A 6,461-nucleotide genomic window follows, 5' to 3' on the forward strand; every position below is an offset into this window, starting at 1 on the left:
ATTGGATTTTGTTTTGTTACTACCGAATTCCTATTCCTTTTCGTAGTCATGCACACCTACATAGCCTAATCATATCAATTGAAAGTGGGTGCTATGCGCAAGATTATTACTTGTCGCATGCTTAGGTTATTACCTTCCGTCTTCAATACCCTACCTCCCAGAGATACAACCTATTATTTGACAACGTCCTCGACAACGACACCAAAATGTTGGGCACTAAGATGACTCTTTAAAATCAACTTAATCCTACCTTCATTAATCTTATCAACCCGGGATTCGTCTCTGATTTCAAGGCTATCAACACAATCTATGCAAGGATAAATTCTTAGAATATAAAAGAGTGTACAATGATTTCTACAGAAAAAGTTACATAAATGCTATCCTAATTCAATCATTGTAGAGACAAATGATAACAACAAATAATTAATCCTACAATTATAGTTCTATGAAAGAATACTATTTTAATTCATCAACTATTTTATCTATCCTTCAACAAATCCTATGCATAAGGAAGACTAGTAAATCACACGAATGCTTACAAGTCTTACATCTGAAAGATAACTTACGGAATTCACAAACTCAAACCTTACATTCGTGTAACGCAATCCAATCAATGATTTTAGGAGATGCATAATAGAATTACAATATACATAATTCAATTAATTATATATCACGAAATAAAAGGCAAGTGAATAGAAACACAACTAATGCGAATTTGGAAAAGTAATTAACTAATAATGATACATCACAGACAATAGAACCTCTAGTGATTGGGCCCATAGTCTCCAAAAGTACTGTCTTAGATAAATTTGATACTGAAGATTAAGGTAAGATCTTGTGCAAATTCATTAACTTCAAAGAGTTTTACACGATGACCTTGAGAAAGTTCAAATTTAGATTGTTGTATGCAATAAACAGTGAAAAAGTAATAATCGAAAAGCTCCTCTATCTTGTCATTTGTTGTCTTATATATTACATTAAAAACTTAATAGTAATGATCGGCTTCATTTGACTTAATTCTTCATTCACGCTTAGGCATCAAGCTGTAATTTGCCACAAATAAGGCATCGGTTGGTCCAAAATATTGCTCTAATATCTCGATGGAACATCAATCGTTCAATTGGACTGATATGCATAACAATTTACTCAAATTATAACCTTTTCGATGTCTAAAAGACTCAAAATAACTATACTATCTTCAACTCACTTACATTATCCTTTTTATCTTAAATCACTACAAATTAAGGCAAAGTACTTAGAAACATAACATTTATTTAAAGAAATAGGGAGAAGAATTATACCATTTTCAGGGCCCAACAACAGGCTTGCATCCCTCTTTGATGTAAATATAATTAGTACAAACTAATGGATACACACCTTTCATTTCCTTATAATCCCAAGAAGAATCATTCAGGTGTTCCCTCAACACACTGCATAATTATTCTTCATGCTCAACAGAGATAGAGGGGATTATCTTTAGAGTTCTAGATGGGCTAATATCCACAACTTTGACATGTTCTAAGCTAAAGTTAACAAAGCACAAATCATTCCAAGGATTACTCTCACATTCTTTCATCAGTTCATCAACTAGTATGGCAGTGGGGGGTTGATTCAGTAAGATATGGTCAATAAGGTCATATTCATCAAGTTTCCCTCTCCCTATAACAATGTCTAGTGTGTAGACTAGGTAGGAGGTTATCTAATAAAATTATTCCTCTTCCTCATCCTCTAAACATAATGGTATATCATGCTCAGTAGAGGGTTGAGCAAGAGGATACAATAAAAGTTGTTTTGATAATTTTCCATTATTAATAGTCATATTCCTAGCCCTACAAATAATGTAGGAATTAACAGTGGCCAACCAAGGTCTTCCTACAATGATAGGATAGCCTTTAAACTTTTTTTTGGGTTGGAGGACCATAAAATCTATGGAGTACTCCTAAGAATGAATGGAGACCATGAAAACATCAATAACTACCTCAAGAGCTACTGTGGATCTGTTTACAAGCTGCAACACTATAGTGGTATTCCTCAAAGCCCCTTGGAGATTGACCTTCAACATGGTTTCCCTGGTCATCACATTGATTGTAGCCCCTTAGGGACCATAATGCCATCAATGTTCACATCCACTACTAGGCTACCAAGATCCAAATACTTCGAGGATATGACTCTTCCAAGCATTAGATCATATTGTTGTCCAATAACATTTATGGTGGGGGTATCTCTTCTTCTTCTCCCAAGACTTCTGAAACATGTCTCCTTAATAAGATTGTTGTAAATAGAAACATATTTGATGGCCTGGAGAAGGGGTATCTTGACACACAAGTTCTTCAATTCTATGAGAAATTCAACCTCTTCTAGGGTGTGTTGGTTAGGGTGGACCAACCTTTTAGGATAAGGAGGTGAATTGGATTGAGGGGAACTCTCTTCCTTCTCTTCTTCAAGCTCTTCAGGTGGAGAAGGTGGTTGATTATCTTGGAGAATCCTCCCACACCAAAGGTTGATCTCTTGGATTTCCATAAAATAAGTAGGATAGGATGTCTCCCAACACTAAACCTCTTGTGTCTTCTTATTTTTTGGGTTCATATTTGATTGAGTAGGAATTTCAGGTTTCTTAGGTGGATTATGGTTAGGAAGTTGTGGTTGAGGTTGAGGTGGAGGCAGTAAAGCAAGTTGTTGGGTTGTTTGAGGCCTCCGCCCCAGTGACGGGTTGCTCAATTGGGAATATTAGGGTGGATATGGTGGGAGACGATGGTTGATAGGATGATGAGGATATTGAGGAACATAAGGCCAAGGAAGAGGTGTGAACAATGATGGATGAGTGAAAGGGTACCATGGCTTGAAAGGTGCATTCTGTTTCGATTGTAATGAGGATAATGTGCACCTTGCATGCCCTATGGATATGTCTGATGACTTGGAGGCCTCCTTTGGTTAATGAAGCACAAGTACTTTGACCCACCTTCTACCCCTCCTTGGTATACAAACTTTAGGCCTAAAAGACAGGTACATTTTTGTGTTGCATGGTTCTCTTCACACACTATGCAGAATTCTATGACATTCAATGGGAACTCATTCCTAGGATGTCTCTTAGTACATCTAGGGAAAAATATAACAAGCATACTTAGACACATCCCCAGAAATTGCACTAAAAAGTGATGAGCCCTGGTATTGTACCATGGATGTTGCAACTCCCAAGGGATTCTCAACTTAAATTATCAACACGGGGTTCATACAAACTTAGAGGTGATAGTGTTATATGCACAGCAGGTTAGGTTGTACTCATGTCACCCACAATCATCAGATCAAATCAAGGTGTTCATATACCACTCCTTCAGCTAACTACATGGTGAAAAACAAGTCACGGTTTCAAGGAGATGAACATGATTCTACTACAGAAGTGAAAGATGCCATACATTCAATGTAAATCTTGAATTGAAATTGCATGAAAGAAAAAAGGCTAGTCTAGTTGCAGAAGTAAACCATGATATTCTATTTATAGAACTAATAAATGTAACAACATACTTGCATGAATCAGCTATCTATTTTAACTTGCTTGAAAATTAGAATTTCAACCTTCAACATAATTATGAAAAAAATGTTAATTATAATCCTATTTGTTGTCTTATGTTTGTAGTGAGGCGAAAATGGAGTTGGAGTAGTCTTAGAATTGTCTTCGACCATGAAATCAATGCTTGGGGTCCATTATTAAAATTCAATACCCAAGGGTCAAAATCTGGAGCAAATCTGGTTGAGGAAAGCAATGCTACACGAGGCCCTACATTGCTACAAGAGGCCCTTTTTTGCTACAAGAAGGCGTCCAATAGCTTTTCAAGGATAGGAATGGTGTATTGAAGGTAGAAGAAGGTGGAGGAAGTATATGATCCAAGTGGATATTAGTGGCCACCCGTAAATTCCACTTGGACCCCCACCATTGCATCTTTCAGTTTTTCAGTTTCCTTAATTGTAGCACAGTTTACTAGTTTTAGTAGTTTTTCGGGTCCTAAACTTCCAAAGCCATTTTGAGGCCCTAAACAACGTTTCTTTGGAAATATACCGCCAACAATTTTCTTTCTAAAGTCATCTTTACTGTCGTAATCCTTGGAGATATTTTTCCAACGGGTTATCATGTGCATCAAATGGAGATAATATGACCAAGTCGCAACCCCAGGAAGTTGGCTGTCCAACTCACCCCAACGAGGCCCATAAACTCTTGGTGTTACATCTCCTTGGGTTAGGGTTTTGGTTGTTTAGGGTTTGCTATTATTGTTAAATAATACAAATTCCCTTGAGCCTCATTGTAAGGCAATTCAGAGGCATGTATCCGCCACATCTCTTCTCAGAGATAAGCTACCATCACCCTAGCTAGTTTATTTCCATTTCTATTTGTAAGCATATTTCAGTATTTTACAGTAATGAAATGAAGTATTATTTCTACTGCATCTCTATATGTATGGTTATATCTGTAATTTGTTGCGTTCTTGTTTAAATCTGGATCAGTGGTATCAGAGCGGTCTACTCTTTCTTTGTCTTTCTTTGCATGTCCCCAATGAGGTTGGAATATAGTGAGTTAGGGCTTGAACTGGTCGAACCTTTGCAAGACCAGCCTCGCAAATCCTGATAGCCTCCCATGAAGGATGAAAATAAAGATGAGGGGCCAAGAGATCCTATCAAAATCTTGCTCGAAGAGGCCCTCGAGAGACAAAGGAACACGATGATGGACAACTTTGCCCAGATCCTTTAGCGGCTACCTAGGGGCAATACATCTACTTCCAACAGCTACTCTGGAAGGGCCACACCCTTTAATGTATAAGTTAACTTTGACATTCTCATATTTGAGGGTCAGATAGATGCAGACGCTGTAGATAAATGGTTAAATCTACTAGAACGGTATTTTTCTGTTCATGATTTTTCTGGGAAGGAAAATATTACTTTCGCTCTTCTCAAAGCCATCCCCCACGTCAAGGACTGGTGGGAAACCTACTGCGATCAGAAGGATGAAAGTACGACCTTGTTGTTTTCTGCCGTGACCACTTGGGATTCATTCTAGATTGCCATCAAGGATCAGTACTACCCTGTCGGAAGCTATGAGGATCAATACATAAAGTGGACCACATTGCGGCAGGGAAGGGACCAAGACGTGCCAGAGTTTACCAATATTTTCCATACCCTTCGCACAAAGTTGGGTATCAAGGATTCAAACCAATATTTGGTACTCAAATACCATGGCTGCTTACACAGGTATATCTAGGAAGAAATAGAATTCTTGAACATCTCCTCACTCGGCACGACATACCGATATGCTATCAAGATCGCGCCAAATTTTAAACAGAAGAAGTGAGACTTGGGATCTGTGAATCCGAAGCAAGGGAAAGGTGCCCCCAAACCATAGAACAAAGGGAAAAGCCAAGTCGGGGCGGCCCAAGATAACCTGCCAAAGCTGCAAGCAAAGAACAGCTCCACAAAGCCGAAAAAGGACACGGGAAAGTGGTGTGAGTTCCATAAGAGCTCCACTCACATCACAAGTGAGTGTTAAGTAAAATAGTCATTGGTGGCCAAGCTAAGGGTTTCAGAATCAAATGCATGTTTCGACTCTGGGTCAGAACCTCACAAGGGGAATGACAAAGGAAAGCAGATTGTCGATGAAGAGCCCAACGCCACCGCTGCCACCATGAAAATCCAGAAGGAGGAACCCAAAGATCCAGAGGACGAGGAACATCTCTTCCACTCCTAGATGTGGGTAAAGGGCTCCCTGCTATAGTTCACTGTCGACAGCGGGAGCAAAAAGAACCTCATTTTGGCAGAGGTTGTGAAGCAGCTGGGCTTACTGACCACAGCACATCCACAACCATACAACATCAGGTGGCTTCACCAAGCACGGGATCTTCGTGTGAACAAATAGTGTCACCTTCCTTACAACATCAAGCCCTTCACGAATGAGGTATTATGTGACGTTCATCCCCTCGATGTTTGTGATGTATATTAGGACAACCATACTTTTGGAAGAAACATGTTGTGTATGAATCAAGGCCCCGTTTTGTTATTGTTACTTTGGGAAATAAGTTATACAGGATACCAGAGGTAGCACTTCCTACTGCCATCTCTTTGGTTACTGCAAAATAATGTAGTAAGCTCATTTCCAAAACTAGGAAATTTGTCTTCGTGATGATATGCCCTCATGGAAAGAAGAAGACGGTGGCCATGACATCCAAACAGGGCCCAACCGCATGACAATTACATATGGAGAAGGTTGTGGAGGAGTACGAGGACATATTCACCTCCCTAGTAGGGGTTCCTCTGCACTCTTAGGTCAAGCACTCCATTAATCTGACCCCAGGTGCATCGCTACCCAATGGACCAATCTATCGGCGCTTCATTCTAGAGAATAATGAAATCAAGAGGTAGATTCAGGAGCTACTGTAGAAAGGTCACATATGTCTAAGTTCATCACCCTGTGGGAGCCT

This window comes from Pinus tabuliformis, chromosome 8, assembly GCF_031772625.1.
Source record: "Pinus tabuliformis cultivar Carrire ecotype Pingquan chromosome 8, CPIR1, whole genome shotgun sequence".
In the NCBI taxonomy this organism is placed as follows: Eukaryota; Viridiplantae; Streptophyta; class Pinopsida; order Pinales; family Pinaceae; genus Pinus; species Pinus tabuliformis.